Source organism: Oncorhynchus nerka, linkage group LG3, assembly GCF_034236695.1.
Source record: "Oncorhynchus nerka isolate Pitt River linkage group LG3, Oner_Uvic_2.0, whole genome shotgun sequence".
NCBI classification, from domain to species: Eukaryota; Metazoa; Chordata; class Actinopteri; order Salmoniformes; family Salmonidae; genus Oncorhynchus; species Oncorhynchus nerka.
Genome location: NC_088398.1, coordinates 57401793 through 57419638, shown reverse-complemented (window position 1 = coordinate 57419638; position 17846 = coordinate 57401793). Strand labels below are relative to the sequence as shown.

Genomic DNA, 17846 nt, shown 5'->3' with positions numbered 1-17846 from the left:
GTATTTAATTGGACATAGTTAAAGCCCTCTGGTATTTAATTGGACATAGTTAAAGCTCTCTTTTATTTAATTGGACATAGTTAAAGCCCTCTGGTATTTAATTGGACATAGTTAAAGTCCTCTGGTATTTAATTGGACATAGTTAAAGCCCTCTGGTATTTAATTGGACATAGTTAAAGCCCTCTGGTATTTAATTGGACATAGTTAAAGCCCTCTTTTATTTAATTGGACATAGTTAAAGCCCTCTTTTATTTAATTGGACATAGTTAAAGCCCTCTGGTATTTAATTGGACATAGTTAAAGCCCTCTGGTATTTAATTGGACATAGTGTGGCAAACCTCTTCAAGGTTAGGAGCGTTTGTCACAAACTAAGTGGTAAACTGTCACCAAATCACCCAAGAATGAGAGTTCTTTCGAACAGGACAGTACCTGTGTGTTTGTCCTGGTCCACCCAGGCCGTAGGCGAGGTCAAGGATAGCAGGGGGTTCGGTACACGAATCGGGTTCTCGGTAGGTCCAGGTCCAAACGCCAACAGGTAAGTCCAAAACAATCCAGCTCATACACGGTAAATCCAGCCAATCTCTATAGTCTCTTTCTCTATTGTTCATAGCTCCTTACAGCACTCTCTCTCCCTCTTCCTGGTTTTTCTTGACCCTTTATCTGTGAGTCGGCTCCACCTTCTGAGGGTTCCCCTTGCTTCTGGGACTTGTAGTTTTGGCGGTCGGCCATTTTGTGATCTGTAGTTCTGACAGGGGTGGCCATTTTAGTGATCGGGCAGAGCCCGTTTATTAGTTCTGCTCTCACATATCTGCCACTTATCACTCGACCCCCTTCTTTGCCACATATCTCTCCCCCTAGATCCGACCTAGGTCGGGCTACCGCAGCAAAATATGCATGCATGCGGGATAACCCATCCGCGTTTCCCATTTCCTTCCCTGCTCTGTGTTTCAAGTCAAAATGAAACGGTTGGAGACTCAAAAACCACCGCATCACCCGAGCGTTCTTCTCTTTAGCCCTATGCATCCAGGTGAGTGGGGCATGGTCACTGATGAGGGTGAAGTGGCGTCCCAGCAGGTAGTACTTCAGGCTTTCTAGAGCCCACTTTACTGCCAGCGCCTCTTTCTCAACGACTGAGTAGTTGGTTTCCCGTGGTTCCAGCTTCCTGCTTAAAAACAGGATGGGGTGTTCCACCCCTTCTACCTCTTGGGATAGCACTGCTCCCAAGCCGACCTCTGAGGCATCCGTCTGAACCACAAACTCTTTCTCAAAGTCTGGTACCACCAGCACTGGATTACAGCAGAGAGCCTCCTGTAATGTCCTAAATGCTTTGGTGGCCCTTTCATCCCATTTGACCATGTTTGGCCCTCTGGCTCTAGTCATGTCGGTAAGTGGGGCGGCCACTGTGGCATAACTTGGGATGAACTTCCGGTAGTAACCGGTCAGCCCTAGGAAGGCTCGAACCTGCTTCTTATTTACTGGTTTCGGCCATTCTCTAATTGCCTTCACCTTCTTATGTTGGGGTTTGATTAACCCTCTTCCCACAGTGTATCCCAGGTACTCTGTTTCCTCTAACCCACATAACACTTGGCAGGGTTTGCTGTGAGCCCTGCCTTTCTAAGGGCGTCTAACACTGCCTGTACCCGGGGTAAGTGGGATTCCCAATCTGGGCTGTAGATCCCCACGTCATCTAAATAAGCTGCGGCGTATGCTTTGTGCGGTTTTAGGACTTTGTCCATGAGCCGTTGAAAGGTGGCTGGGGCCCGTGTAAGCCGAATGGCATGACGGTGTATTGAAACAAACCGTCAGGTGTTGCAAAGGCTGTCTTTTCTTTGGCCCTGGGGTCAGAGGAATTTGCCAGTACCCTTTTGTCAGATCAAGGGTCGTAATGTACCGAGCATGACCGATTTTCTCCAGTAGTTCATCTACTCGGGGCATGGGGTAGGCATCAAACTTCGAGATTTCATTTACCTTCCGAAAGTCGTTACAGAACCGCAAAGACCCATCGGGCTTGGAGACCATCACAATTGGGCTAGACCACTCACTATGTGACTCTTCGACCACTCCAGCTGTCAACATTTTCTCAGTCTCTGCTCTAATCGCGGCCCGTCGAGCCTCGGGTACCCGATATGGCCTCATACTCACTTTTCTCCCTGGTAGGGAAACGATATCATGAGCCGTAACCTCAGTTCGGCCAGGTACCTCTGAAAACACATCTCTGTTTTTCTGGATCAGGGTCTTTACTTCCTGTACTTGCGCTGGGGACAGAGTGGGTGAAATATTTACTTCGGCTGTCTCCTGAATGTGTGTGGGGTATGTGACCATTAGTGTTTCTCTCTCTCTCCATGCTTTTAACAGGTTTATGTGATAAATCTGTTCCTGGGGCCGTCGACCTGGCTGTCGGATCCGATAATTGACCTCTCCTATTCTCTCCAGTACTTCATATGGTCCTTTCCATGTGGCTAGTAGTTTACACTCTACCGTGGGGATCAGCACTAACACCTTATCTCCCGGTTGAAATTCCCTCAGGTAGCCTGCCGGTTATAAGTGTGCCGCTGGTGTTCCTGTGTTTGTCTCATGTGCTCTCTGACGATGGGCATGACTGTGGCTATCCTATCTTGCATTTCCGTGACGTGCTCTATGACACTAGTATACGGGGTGGATTGGTGCTCCCAGGTTTCCCGGGCGATGTCTAAGATTCCCCGGGATGCCTCCCATATACCAGCTCAAAGGGAGAAAACCCCAGCGAGGCTTGAGGAACCTCTCTAATGGCAAACATCAGATACGGCAACATGCAATCCCAGTTTTTCCCATCCTTATCGATTACCTTCCTGAGCATTGACTTCAGGGTTCGGTTGAATCTCTCAACCAGCCCGTCCGTCTGAGATGGTAAACCGATGTCCTCAACTGTTTCACCTGCCACAGTTTACAAGGTCCGCCATAAGGCGGGACATAAAGGGGTCCCCTGGTCGGTAAGGATCTCCTTTGGAACCCCTACCCTGGTGAACAAGAGCACTAATTCCTTTGCGATATTTTTGGAAGTCATCGTCCGAAGGGGAATGGCTTCTGGGTAGCGAGTGGCATAATCTAGAATGACCAGAATGTATTGGTGCCCTCTGGCGGATTTGGGTAGTGGGCCCACTAAATCCATCGCTATCCTCTCAAATGGCGTTTCGATTATGGGGAGTGGCACTAACGGGCTTCTAAAAGCTGGTCGGGGAGCTGTTAACTGGCACTCCGGGCACTCTCCACAATGCCGAGCCACTTCAGCTTGAATTCCTGGCCAGTAAAACCTCCTTACAATCCGGTCTCGGGTTTTATCGATACCAAGGTGTCCACCCAGAATGTGCCCATGAGCTAGATCCAGTACTGTCCTCCGGTACCGAGTGGGAACCAACAACTGTTCCACCACATCAACCCCTATTTTCGAGACTCTGTACACCAAACCCTTTTTCATGATGAAGTGGGGAAAACTATTAGGCATCATCCCAACATTTATGGGAGTACCATCTACGACCTGCACATCTGCTCTGGCTTGCTGCAGCGTTGGATCCTGGTTTTGGGCCGTCCCAAAATTAGTCAAGGACCCTGCCAGGTCTGCTGGTTCTAGATCGTCGTCCTCTGGATTCAGATCGACCCCAGCCCCACTAGTACTGGGCTGTTCGTTATCAGCGAGGTTTGCCACTTCATCCTCCTCCTCCCCTACTAGCACCTGTGATGTTGTCCCCTGGGAGACCTCTTTTCTTGGCTTTGGTTGAAGGCCCCATGCTTCTTCCTGCTTGGTCAGGGTTGTTGGCTTCTCAAATATGCCATTCTTGTGGCCTAACTTCGCAGTTAGGAAAGTCTCGACCCAATATTACATCATATGGCATCTTTGGGACCACGCCGACCTCATAATCCAGCAGACCGTCCTCTGTTTGTATGCTCACTAAGGCCGTGGGGTACAGACGGGTATCCCCATGAATGCATGTAACACTGATATCCTGTCTTGTATCCAGTTTATGATTCGGCACTAGGCCTGCAACGACCAGGGTTAGCATACTGCGGAATCCAGCAGTGCTTCAACCTCTTTCCCTTCAACCTTCACCCTGCACATATGTTTGTTTCTTGATCTTTCAAGTACAGTGGTTACAACAGGACATGCATACCGTATATCATCTTCATTTTCACTAAGGTTACATTGCATTGGCTCTTCTTTAATAGGGCAGTAGGCTGCAATATGTCCTGGTTGATTACAATTGTAACAGATAATAGGGGTTGGGGAGACCCCTCGACCCCCAGTCCCGGTTAACGTTTTCCCTTAGTGTCTTGGCCTGATTCTGATTCTTTCCTCATGGCCCCACGCTGCTCTCTTCCCCCTCTAAATGTTGGGACAGCCTTACCCTGTCCACTGGTTCGCCCATGCCTGGGGAACGGGAATCTTTCCTCCTGTGCCTGCTCAGCTGTTCTTGCCGTACAATACCGTTCAACCAGGCCCACGAGATGGTCGGCGGAAAGTACTCGTTCTGGCCAACCCATCGTCTCACTTCTTGGGGTAGACCTCGCTGAAACTGGTTGAGTACGATGGTCTCGACAATCTCGGCGGATGACCGGGTCTCTGGTCGCAACCATTTCCGTGCCAGGTGAATCAAGTCGAACATCTGTGTTCGTGGGGTTGTCCCGGTCGGTAGGACCACTGGTGGAAGCGGTGTGCCCTCACGGTATCAGTCACTCCCAGTCTAGTCAGGATCTCTCCCTTTAGTTTATCGTAATCCTGTGCATCTTTCAACTCCAGGTCGAAATACGCTTTTTGAGCGTCCCCTGCCAGGTATGGTGCCAGAAGCCCTGCCCATTCTTCTTTCGGCCACTTCTCCCTCTCTGCCGTCCTTTCGAAGGTGGTAAGATATGCTTCCACATCATCCTGCGCTGTCATTTTTGAAGAAAATGATTGGCCCTCCTTTGGGTATTTGCAGCTGGTAATTGAGCCCCAATTTGGTCCGCTAGCCCCTTTAGGCCTTCTCTTAACTCCCGGGTGTTTCTCTCTTGCTCTTCTGTGAGCAGCTGGTTGGTGCGGTGCTGGATCTGTAACGTGTCCTGATACATTCGCATTGCATCCTGATGAACTATTTGTTGAGCTCTAGTTGCCTCTTGTTGGGCGGCCGCCGCTTGTAACAGGGCCTGTATGGCTCCCTCCATACTCATTTTCCTGAAAAACTGTCCTAACCAAACAAAGCCAAAACAAAAAAACCTGACTCCCCTTTGGAGTGCTAACTGAACATTTATTTTTTATTTTTTTATTCTACCTAACCAGTGGTATGTTAGTCCATGCCCGCATCCTCCACCACGTGTGGCAAACCTCTTCAAGGTTAGGAGCGTTTGTCACAAACTAAGTGGTAAACTGTCACCAAATCACCCAAGAATGAGAGTTCTTTCGAACAGGACAGTACCTGTGTGTTTGTCCTGGTCCACCCAGGCCGTAGGCGAGGTCAAGGATAGCAGGGTTCGGTACACGAATCGGGTTCTCGGTAGGTCCAGGTCCAAACGCCAACAGGTAAGTCCAAAACAATCCAGCTCATACACGGTAAATCCAGCCAATCTCTATAGTCTCTTTCTCTATTGTTCATAGCTCCTTACAGCACTCTCTCTCCCTCTTCCTGGTTTTTCTTGACCCTTTATCTGTGAGTCGGCTCCACCTTCTGAGGGTTCCCCTTGCTTCTGGGACTTGTAGTTTTGGCGGTCGGCCATTTTGTGATCTGTAGTTCTGACAGGGGTGGCCATTTTAGTGATCGGGCAGAGCCCGTTTATTAGTTCTGCTCTCACATATCTGCCACTTATCACTCGACCCCCTTCTTTGCCACAATAGTTAAAGCCCTCTTTTATTTAATTGGACATAGTTAAAGCCCTCTTTTATTTAATTGGACATAGTTAAAGCCCTCTTTTATTTAATTGGACATAGTTAAAGTCCTCTGGTATTTAATTGGACATAGTTAAAGCCCTCTTGTATTTAATTGGACATAGTTAAAGCCCTCTTTTATTTAATTGGACATAGTTAAAGCCCTCTGGTATTTAATTGGACATAGTTAAAGCCCTCTTTTATTTAATTGGACATAGTTAAAGCCCTCTTGTATTTAATTGGACATAGTTAAAGTCCTCTGGTATTTAATTGGACATAGTTAAAGCCCTCTTTTATTTAATTGGACATAGTTAAAGCCCTCTGGTATTTAATTGGACATAGTTAAAGCCCTCTTTATTTAATTGGACATAGTTAAAGCCCTCTTGTATTTAATTGGACATAGTTAAAGCCCTCTTTTATTTAATTGGACATAGTTAAAGCCCTCTGGTATTTAATTGGACATAGTTAAAGCCCTCTTTTATTTAATTGGACATAGTTAAAGCCCTCTTGTATTTAATTGGACATAGTTAAAGCCCTCTGGTATTTAATTGGACATAGTTAAAGCCCTCTTGTATTTAATTGGACATAGTTAAAGCCCTCTTGTATTTAATTGGACATAGTTAAAGCCCTCTGGTATTTAATTGGACATAGTTAAAGCCCTCTGGTATTTAATTGGACATAGTTAAATCCCTCTGGTATTTAATTTGACATAGTTAAAGTCCTCTGGTATTTAATTGGACATAGTTAAAGCCCTCTGGTATTTAATTGGACATAGTTAAAGCCCTCTGGTATTTAATTGGACATAGTTAAAGCCCTCTGGTATTTAATTGGACATAGTTAAAGCCCTCTTTTATTTAATTGGACATAGTTAAAGCCCTCTGGTATTTAATTGGACATAGTTAAAGCCCTCTGGTATTTAATTGGACATAGTTAAAGCCCTCTTTTATTTAATTGGACATAGTTAAAGCCCTCTTTTATTTAATTGGACATAGTTAAAGCCCTCTTTTATTTAATTGGACATAGTTAAAGTCCTCTGGTATTTAATTGGACATAGTTAAAGCCCTCTTGTATTTAATTGGACATAGTTAAAGCTCTCTTTTATTTAATTGGACATAGTTAAAGCCCTCTGGTATTTAATTGGACATAGTTAAAGCCCTCTGGTATTTAATTGGACATAGTTAAAGCCCTCTGGTATTTAATTGGACATAGTTAAAGCCCTCTGGTATTTAATTGGACATAGTTAAAGCCCTCTTGTATTTAATTGGACATAGTTAAAGCCCTCTGGTATTTAATTGGACATAGTTAAAGCTCTCTTTTATGTAATTGGACATAGTTAAAGCCCTCTGGTATTTAATTGGACATAGTTAAAGCCCTCTGGTATTTAATTGGACATAGTTAAAGCCCTCTGGTATTTAATTGGACATAGTTAAAGCCCTCTTGTATTTAATTGGACATAGTTAAAGCCCTCTGGTATTTAATTGGACATAGTTAAAGCCCTCTTGTATTTAATTGGACATAGTTAAAGCCCTCTGGTATTTAATTGGACATAGTTAAAGCTCTCTTTTATGTAATTGGACATAGTTAAAGCCCTCTGGTATTTAATTGGACATAGTTAAAGCCCTCTTGTATTTAATTGGACATAGTTAAAGCCCTCTGGTATTTAATTGGACATAGTTAAAGCCCTCTGGTATTTAATTGGACATAGTTAAAGCTCTCTTTTATTTAATTGGACATAGTTAAAGCCCTCTGGTATTTAATTGGACATAGTTAAAGTCCTCTGGTATTTAATTGGACATAGTTAAAGCCCTCTGGTATTTAATTGGACATAGTTAAAGCCCTCTGGTATTTAATTGGACATAGTTAAAGCCCTCTTTTATTTAATTGGACATAGTTAAAGCCCTCTTTTATTTAATTGGACATAGTTAAAGCCCTCTGGTATTTAATTGGACATAGTTAAAGCCCTCTGGTATTTAATTGGACATAGTGTGGCAAACCTCTTCAAGGTTAGGAGCGTTTGTCACAAACTAAGTGGTAAACTGTCACCAAATCACCCAAGAATGAGAGTTCTTTCGAACAGGACAGTACCTGTGTGTTTGTCCTGGTCCACCCAGGCCGTAGGCGAGGTCAAGGATAGCAGGGTTCGGTACACGAATCGGGTTCTCGGTAGGTCCAGGTCCAAACGCCAACAGGTAAGTCCAAAACAATCCAGCTCATACACGGTAAATCCAGCCAATCTCTATAGTCTCTTTCTCTATTGTTCATAGCTCCTTACAGCACTCTCTCTCCCTCTTCCTGGTTTTTCTTGACCCTTTATCTGTGAGTCGGCTCCACCTTCTGAGGGTTCCCCTTGCTTCTGGGACTTGTAGTTTTGGCGGTCGGCCATTTTGTGATCTGTAGTTCTGACAGGGGTGGCCATTTTAGTGATCGGGCAGAGCCCGTTTATTAGTTCTGCTCTCACATATCTGCCACTTATCACTCGACCCCCTTCTTTGCCACATATCTCTCCCCCTAGATCCGACCTAGGTCGGGCTACCGCAGCAAAATATGCATGCATGCGGGATAACCCATCCGCGTTTCCCATTTCCTTCCCTGCTCTGTGTTTCAAGTCAAAATGAAACGGTTGGAGACTCAAAACCACCGCATCACCCGAGCGTTCTTCTCTTTAGCCCTATGCATCCAGGTGAGTGGGGCATGGTCACTGATGAGGGTGAAGTGGCGTCCCAGCAGGTAGTACTTCAGGCTTTCTAGAGCCCACTTTACTGCCAGCGCCTCTTTCTCAACGACTGAGTAGTTGGTTTCCCGTGGTTCCAGCTTCCTGCTTAAAAACAGGATGGGGTGTTCCACCCTTCTACCTCTTGGGATAGCACTGCTCCCAAGCCGACCTCTGAGGCATCCGTCTGAACCACAAACTCTTTCTCAAAGTCTGGTACCACCAGCACTGGATTACAGCAGAGAGCCTCCTGTAATGTCCTAAATGCTTTGGTGGCCCTTTCATCCCATTTGACCATGTTTGGCCCTCTGGCTCTAGTCATGTCGGTAAGTGGGGCGGCCACTGTGGCATAACTTGGGATGAACTTCCGGTAGTAACCGGTCAGCCCTAGGAAGGCTCGAACCTGCTTCTTATTTACTGGTTTCGGCCATTCTCTAATTGCCTTCACCTTCTTATGTTGGGGTTTGATTAACCCTCTTCCCACAGTGTATCCCAGGTACTCTGTTTCCTCTAACCCCACATAACACTTGGCAGGGTTTGCTGTGAGCCCTGCCTTTCTAAGGGCGTCTAACACTGCCTGTACCCGGGGTAAGTGGGATTCCCAATCTGGGCTGTAGATCCCCACGTCATCTAAATAAGCTGCGGCGTATGCTTTGTGCGGTTTTAGGACTTTGTCCATGAGCCGTTGAAAGGTGGCTGGGGCCCCGTGTAAGCCGAATGGCATGACGGTGTATTGAAACAAACCGTCAGGTGTTGCAAAGGCTGTCTTTTCTTTGGCCCTGGGGGTCAGAGGAATTTGCCAGTACCCTTTTGTCAGATCAAGGGTCGTAATGTACCGAGCATGACCGATTTTCTCCAGTAGTTCATCTACTCGGGGCATGGGGTAGGCATCAAACTTCGAGATTTCATTTACCTTCCGAAAGTCGTTACAGAACCGCAAAGACCCATCGGGCTTGGAGACCATCACAATTGGGCTAGACCACTCACTATGTGACTCTTCGACCACTCCAGCTGTCAACATTTTCTCAGTCTCTGCTCTAATCGCGGCCCGTCGAGCCTCGGGTACCCGATATGGCCTCATACTCACTTTTCTCCCTGGTAGGGAAACGATATCATGAGCCGTAACCTCAGTTCGGCCAGGTACCTCTGAAAACACATCTCTGTTTTTCTGGATCAGGGTCTTTACTTCCTGTACTTGCGCTGGGGACAGAGTGGGTGAAATATTTACTTCGGCTGTCTCCTGAATGTGTGTGGGGTATGTGACCATTAGTGTTTCTCTCTCTCTCCATGCTTTTAACAGGTTTATGTGATAAATCTGTTCCTGGGGCCGTCGACCTGGCTGTCGGATCCGATAATTGACCTCTCCTATTCTCTCCAGTACTTCATATGGTCCTTTCCATGTGGCTAGTAGTTTACACTCTACCGTGGGGATCAGCACTAACACCTTATCTCCCGGTTGAAATTCCCTCAGGGTAGCCTGCCGGTTATAAGTGTGCCGCTGGTGTTCCTGTGTTTGTCTCATGTGCTCTCTGACGATGGGCATGACTGTGGCTATCCTATCTTGCATTTCCGTGACGTGCTCTATGACACTAGTATACGGGGTGGATTGGTGCTCCCAGGTTTCCCGGGCGATGTCTAAGATTCCCCGGGATGCCTCCCATATACCAGCTCAAAGGGAGAAAACCCCAGCGAGGCTTGAGGAACCTCTCTAATGGCAAACATCAGATACGGCAACATGCAATCCCAGTTTTTCCCATCCTTATCGATTACCTTCCTGAGCATTGACTTCAGGGTTCGGTTGAATCTCTCAACCAGCCCGTCCGTCTGAGGATGGTAAACCGATGTCCTCAACTGTTTCACCTGCCACAGTTTACAAAGGTCCGCCATAAGGCGGGACATAAAGGGGTCCCCTGGTCGGTAAGGATCTCCTTTGGAACCCCTACCCTGGTGAACAAGAGCACTAATTCCTTTGCGATATTTTTGGAAGTCATCGTCCGAAGGGGAATGGCTTCTGGGTAGCGAGTGGCATAATCTAGAATGACCAGAATGTATTGGTGCCCTCTGGCGGATTTGGGTAGTGGGCCCACTAAATCCATCGCTATCCTCTCAAATGGCGTTTCGATTATGGGGAGTGGCACTAACGGGCTTCTAAAAGCTGGTCGGGAGCTGTTAACTGGCACTCCGGGCACTCTCCACAATGCCGAGCCACTTCAGCTTGAATTCCTGGCCAGTAAAACCTCCTTACAATCCGGTCTCGGGTTTTATCGATACCAAGGTGTCCACCCAGAATGTGCCCATGAGCTAGATCCAGTACTGTCCTCCGGTACCGAGTGGGAACCAACAACTGTTCCACCACATCAACCCCTATTTTCGAGACTCTGTACACCAAACCCTTTTTCATGATGAAGTGGGGAAAACTATTAGGCATCATCCCAACATTTATGGGAGTACCATCTACGACCTGCACATCTGCTCTGGCTTGCTGCAGCGTTGGATCCTGGTTTTGGGCCGTCCCAAAATTAGTCAAGGACCCTGCCAGGTCTGCTGGTTCTAGATCGTCGTCCTCTGGATTCAGATCGACCCCAGCCCCACTAGTACTGGGCTGTTCGTTATCAGCGAGGTTTGCCACTTCATCCTCCTCCTCCCCTACTAGCACCTGTGATGTTGTCCCCTGGGAGACCTCTTTTCTTGGCTTTGGTTGAAGGCCCCATGCTTCTTCCTGCTTGGTCAGGGTTGTTGGCTTCTCAAATATGCCATTCTTGTGGCCTAACTTCGCAAAGTTAGGAAAGTCTCGACCCAATATTACATCATATGGCATCTTTGGGACCACGCCGACCTCATAATCCAGCAGACCGTCCTCTGTTTGTATGCTCACTAAGGCCGTGGGGTACAGACGGGTATCCCCATGAATGCATGTAACACTGATATCCTGTCTTGTATCCAGTTTATGATTCGGCACTAGGCCTGCAACGACCAGGGTTAGCATACTGCCGGAATCCAGCAGTGCTTCAACCTCTTTCCCTTCAACCTTCACCCTGCACATATGTTTGTTTCTTGATCTTTCAAGTACAGTGGTTACAACAGGACATGCATACCGTATATCATCTTCATTTTCACCAAGGTTACATTGCATTGGCTCTTCTTTAATAGGGCAGTAGGCTGCAATATGTCCTGGTTGATTACAATTGTAACAGATAATAGGGGTTCGGGAGACCCCTCGACCCCCAGTCCCGGTTAACGTTTTTTCCCTTAGTGTCTTGGCCTGATTCTGATTCTTTCCTCATGGCCCCACGCTGCTCTCTTCCCCCTCTAAATGTTGGGACAGCCTTACCCTGTCCACTGGTTCGCCCATGCCTGGGGAACGGGAATCTTTCCTCCTGTGCCTGCTCAGCTGTTCTTGCCGTACAATACCGTTCAACCAGGCCCACGAGATGGTCGGCGGAAAGTACCTCGTTCTGGCCAACCCATCGTCTCACTTCTTGGGGTAGACCTCGCTGAAACTGGTTGAGTACGATGGTCTCGACAATCTCGGCGGATGACCGGGTCTCTGGTCGCAACCATTTCCGTGCCAGGTGAATCAAGTCGAACATCTGTGTTCGTGGGGGTTGTCCCGGTCGGTAGGACCACTGGTGGAAGCGGTGTGCCCTCACGGTATCAGTCACTCCCAGTCTAGTCAGGATCTCTCCCTTTAGTTTATCGTAATCCTGTGCATCTTTCAACTCCAGGTCGAAATACGCTTTTGAGCGTCCCCTGCCAGGTATGGTGCCAGAAGCCCTGCCCATTCTTCTTTCGGCCACTTCTCCCTCTCTGCCGTCCTTTCGAAGGTGGTAAGATATGCTTCCACATCATCCTGCGCTGTCATTTTTGAAGAAAATGATTGGCCCTCCTTTGGGTATTTGCAGCTGGTAATTGAGCCCCAATTTGGTCCGCTAGCCCCTTTAGGCCTTCTCTTAACTCCCGGTGTTTCTCTCTTGCTCTTCTGTGAGCAGCTGGTTGGTGCGGTGCTGGATCTGTAACGTGTCCTGATACATTCGCATTGCATCCTGATGAACTATTTGTTGAGCTCTAGTTGCCTCTTGTTGGGCGGCCGCCGCTTGTAACAGGGCCTGTATGGCTCCCTCCATACTCATTTTCCTGAAAAACTGTCCTAACCAAACAAAGCCAAAACAAAAAAAAACCTGACTCCCCTTTGGAGTGCTAACTGAACATTTATTTTTTATTTTTTTATTCTACCTAACCAGTGGTATGTTAGTCCATGCCCGCATCCTCCACCACGTGTGGCAAACCTCTTCAAGGTTAGGAGCGTTTGTCACAAACTAAGTGGTAAACTGTCACCAAATCACCCAAGAATGAGAGTTCTTTCGAACAGGACAGTACCTGTGTGTTTGTCCTGGTCCACCCAGGCCGTAGGCGAGGTCAAGGATAGCAGGGTTCGGTACACGAATCGGGTTCTCGGTAGGTCCAGGTCCAAACGCCAACAGGTAAGTCCAAAACAATCCAGCTCATACACGGTAAATCCAGCCAATCTCTATAGTCTCTTTCTCTATTGTTCATAGCTCCTTACAGCACTCTCTCTCCCTCTTCCTGGTTTTTCTTGACCCTTTATCTGTGAGTCGGCTCCACCTTCTGAGGGTTCCCCTTGCTTCTGGGACTTGTAGTTTTGGCGGTCGGCCATTTTGTGATCTGTAGTTCTGACAGGGGTGGCCATTTTTAGTGATCGGGCAGAGCCCGTTTATTAGTTCTGCTCTCACATATCTGCCACTTATCACTCGACCCCCTTCTTTGCCACAATAGTTAAAGCCCTCTTTTATTTAATTGGACATAGTTAAAGCCCTCTTTTATTTAATTGGACATAGTTAAAGCCCTCTTTTATTTAATTGGACATAGTTAAAGTCCTCTGGTATTTAATTGGACATAGTTAAAGCCCTCTTGTATTTAATTGGACATAGTTAAAGCCCTCTTTTATTTAATTGGACATAGTTAAAGCCCTCTGGTATTTAATTGGACATAGTTAAAGCCCTCTTTTATTTAATTGGACATAGTTAAAGCCCTCTTGTATTTAATTGGACATAGTTAAAGTCCTCTGGTATTTAATTGGACATAGTTAAAGCCCTCTTTTATTTAATTGGACATAGTTAAAGCCCTCTGGTATTTAATTGGACATAGTTAAAGCCCTCTTTTATTTAATTGGACATAGTTAAAGCCCTCTTGTATTTAATTGGACATAGTTAAAGCCCTCTTTTATTTAATTGGACATAGTTAAAGCCCTCTGGTATTTAATTGGACATAGTTAAAGCCCTCTTTTATTTAATTGGACATAGTTAAAGCCCTCTTGTATTTAATTGGACATAGTTAAAGCCCTCTGGTATTTAATTGGACATAGTTAAAGCCCTCTTGTATTTAATTGGACATAGTTAAAGCCCTCTTGTATTTAATTGGACATAGTTAAAGCCCTCTGGTATTTAATTGGACATAGTTAAAGCCCTCTGGTATTTAATTGGACATAGTTAAATCCCTCTGGTATTTAATTTGACATAGTTAAAGTCCTCTGGTATTTAATTGGACATAGTTAAAGCCCTCTGGTATTTAATTGGACATAGTTAAAGCCCTCTGGTATTTAATTGGACATAGTTAAAGCCCTCTGGTATTTAATTGGACATAGTTAAAGCCCTCTTTTATTTAATTGGACATAGTTAAAGCCCTCTGGTATTTAATTGGACATAGTTAAAGCCCTCTGGTATTTAATTGGACATAGTTAAAGCCCTCTTTTATTTAATTGGACATAGTTAAAGCCCTCTTTTATTTAATTGGACATAGTTAAAGCCCTCTTTTATTTAATTGGACATAGTTAAAGTCCTCTGGTATTTAATTGGACATAGTTAAAGCCCTCTTGTATTTAATTGGACATAGTTAAAGCTCTCTTTTATTTAATTGGACATAGTTAAAGCCCTCTGGTATTTAATTGGACATAGTTAAAGCCCTCTGGTATTTAATTGGACATAGTTAAAGCCCTCTGGTATTTAATTGGACATAGTTAAAGCCCTCTGGTATTTAATTGGACATAGTTAAAGTCCTCTGGTATTTAATTGGACATAGTTAAAGCCCTCTGGTATTTAATTGGACATAGTTAAAGTCCTCTGGTATTTAATTGGACATAGTTAAAGCCCTCTTGTATTTAATTGGACATAGTTAAAGCCCTCTGGTATTTAATTGGACATAGTTAAAGCCCTCTGGTATTTAATTGGACATAGTTAAAGCCCTCTGGTATTTAATTGGACATAGTTAAAGCCCTCTTGTATTTAATTGGACATAGTTAAAGCCCTCTGGTATTTAATTGGACATAGTTAAAGCTCTCTTTTATTTAATTGGACATAGTTAAAGCCCTCTGGTATTTAATTGGACATAGTTAAAGCCCTCTGGTATTTAATTGGACATAGTTAAAGCCCTCTGGTATTTAATTGGACATAGTTAAAGCCCTCTGGTATTTAATTGGACATAGTTAAAGCCCTCTGGTATTTAATTGGACATAGTTAAAGCCCTCTTGTATTTAATTGGACATAGTTAAAGCCCTCTGGTATTTAATTGGACATAGTTAAAGCCCTCTTGTATTTAATTGGACATAGTTAAAGCCCTCTGGTATTTAATTGGACATAGTTAAAGCTCTCTTTTATGTAATTGGACATAGTTAAAGCCCTCTGGTATTTAATTGGACATAGTTAAAGCCCTCTTGTATTTAATTGGACATAGTTAAAGCCCTCTGGTATTTAATTGGACATAGTTAAAGCCCTCTGGTATTTAATTGGACATAGTTAAAGCTCTCTTTTATTTAATTGGACATAGTTAAAGCCCTCTGGTATTTAATTGGACATAGTTAAAGTCCTCTTGTATTTAATTGGACATAGTTAAAGCTCTCTTTTATTTAATTGGACATAGTTAAAGCTCTCTTTTATTTAATTGGACATAGTTAAAGCCCTCTTGTATTTAATTGGACATAGTTAAAGCTCTCTTTTATTTAATTGGACATAGTTAAAGCCCTCTTGTATTTAATTGGACATAGTTAAAGCCCTCTTTTATTTAATTGGACATAGTTAAAGTCCTCTTGTATTTAATTGGACATAGTTAAAGTCCTCTTGTATTTAATTGGACATAGTTAAAGTCCTCTTGTATTTAATTGGACATAGTTAAAGCTCTCTTTTATTTAATTGGACATAGTTAAAGCTCTCTTTTATTTAATTGGACATAGTTAAAGCCCTCTTGTATTTAATTGGACATAGTTAAAGCTCTCTTTTATTTAATTGGACATAGTTAAAGCCCTCTTGTATTTAATTGGACATAGTTAAAGCTCTCTTTTATTTAATTGGACATAGTTAAAGTCCTCTTGTATTTAATTGGACATAGTTAAAGCCCTCTGGTATTTAATTGGACATAGTTAAAGTCCTCTTGTATTTAATTGGACATAGTTAAAGCTCTCTTTATTTAATTGGACATAGTTAAAGCTCTCTTTTATTTAATTGGACATAGTTAAAGTCCTCTTGTATTTAATTGGACATAGTTAAAGTCCTCTGGTATTTAATTGGACATAGTTAAAGCCCTCTGGTATTTAATTGGACATAGTTAAAGCCCTCTGGTATTTAATTGGACATAGTTAAAGCCCTCTTGTATTTAATTGGACATAGTTAAAGCCCTCTGGTATTTAATTGGACATAGTTAAAGCCCTCTGGTATTTAATTGGACATAGTTAAAGTCCTCTGGTATTTAATTGGACATAGTTAAAGCCCTCTGGTATTTAATTGGACATAGTTAAAGTCCTCTGGTATTTAATTGGACATAGTTAAAGCCCTCTTGTATTTAATTGGACATAGTTAAAGCCCTCTGGTATTTAATTGGACATAGTTAAAGTCCTCTTGTATTTAATTGGACATAGTTAAAGCTCTCTTTTATTTAATTGGACATAGTTAAAGCTCTCTTTTATTTAATTGGACATAGTTAAAGCCCTCTTGTATTTAATTGGACATAGTTAAAGCTCTCTTTTATTTAATTGGACATAGTTAAAGCCCTCTTGTATTTAATTGGACATAGTTAAAGCTCTCTTTTATTTAATTGGACATAGTTAAAGTCCTCTTGTATTTAATTGGACATAGTTAAAGTCCTCTTGTATTTAATTGGACATAGTTAAAGTCCTCTTGTATTTAATTGGACATAGTTAAAGCTCTCTTTTATTTAATTGGACATAGTTAAAGCTCTCTTTTATTTAATTGGACATAGTTAAAGCCCTCTTGTATTTAATTGGACATAGTTAAAGCTCTCTTTTATTTAATTGGACATAGTTAAAGCCCTCTTGTATTTAATTGGACATAGTTAAAGCTCTCTTTTATTTAATTGGACATAGTTAAAGTCCTCTTGTATTTAATTGGACATAGTTAAAGCCCTCTGGTATTTAATTGGACATAGTTAAAGTCCTCTTGTATTTAATTGGACATAGTTAAAGCTCTCTTTTATTTAATTGGACATAGTTAAAGCTCTCTTTTATTTAATTGGACATAGTTAAAGTCCTCTTGTATTTAATTGGACATAGTTAAAGTCCTCTGGTATTTAATTGGACATAGTTAAAGCCCTCTGGTATTTAATTGGACATAGTTAAAGCCCTCTGGTATTTAATTGGACATAGTTAAAGCCCTCTTGTATTTAATTGGACATAGTTAAAGCCCTCTGGTATTTAATTGGACATAGTTAAAGCCCTCTGGTATTTAATTGGACATAGTTAAAGTCCTCTGGTATTTAATTGGACATAGTTAAAGCCCTCTGGTATTTAATTGGACATAGTTAAAGTCCTCTGGTATTTAATTGGACATAGTTAAAGCCCTCTTGTATTTAATTGGACATAGTTAAAGCCCTCTGGTATTTAATTGGACATAGTTAAAGCCCTCTGGTATTTAATTGGACATAGTTAAAGCCCTCTGGTATTTAATTGGACATAGTTAAAGTCCTCTGGTATTTAATTGGACATAGTTAAAGCCCTCTTGTATTTAATTGGACATAGTTAAAGCTCTCTTTTATTTAATTGGACATAGTTAAAGCCCTCTTGTATTTAATTGGACATAGTTAAAGCTCTCTTTTATTTAATTGGACATAGTTAAAGCCCTCTTGTATTTAATTGGACATAGTTAAAGCTCTCTGGTATTTAATTGGACATAGTTAAAGCTCTCTGGTATTTAATTGGACATAGTTAAAGCCCTCTGGTATTTAATTGGACATAGTTAAAGCTCT

General features: G+C 43.3%; 1 long non-coding RNA gene across 5 annotated transcripts; it reads right to left on the bottom strand.

The window, feature by feature from the left end:
* Positions 1–487: 487 nt before the first annotated feature.
* Positions 488–13134, bottom strand: LOC135565741 (uncharacterized). 5 transcript variants are annotated; one of them, XR_010461817.1, is made up of 4 exons: positions 12957–13134; positions 7955–8268; positions 5424–5737; positions 488–745 (listed from the first exon to the last, which is right to left on the bottom strand). It is a non-coding gene; the product is annotated as an uncharacterized LOC135565741 (long non-coding RNA). The 5 variants fall into 5 exon arrangements; XR_010461818.1 differs by having other exon boundaries at positions 488–737; XR_010461813.1 differs by lacking the exon at positions 488–745 and having other exon boundaries at positions 5286–5737.
* Between the last annotated feature and the right edge of the window lie 4712 nt (positions 13135–17846).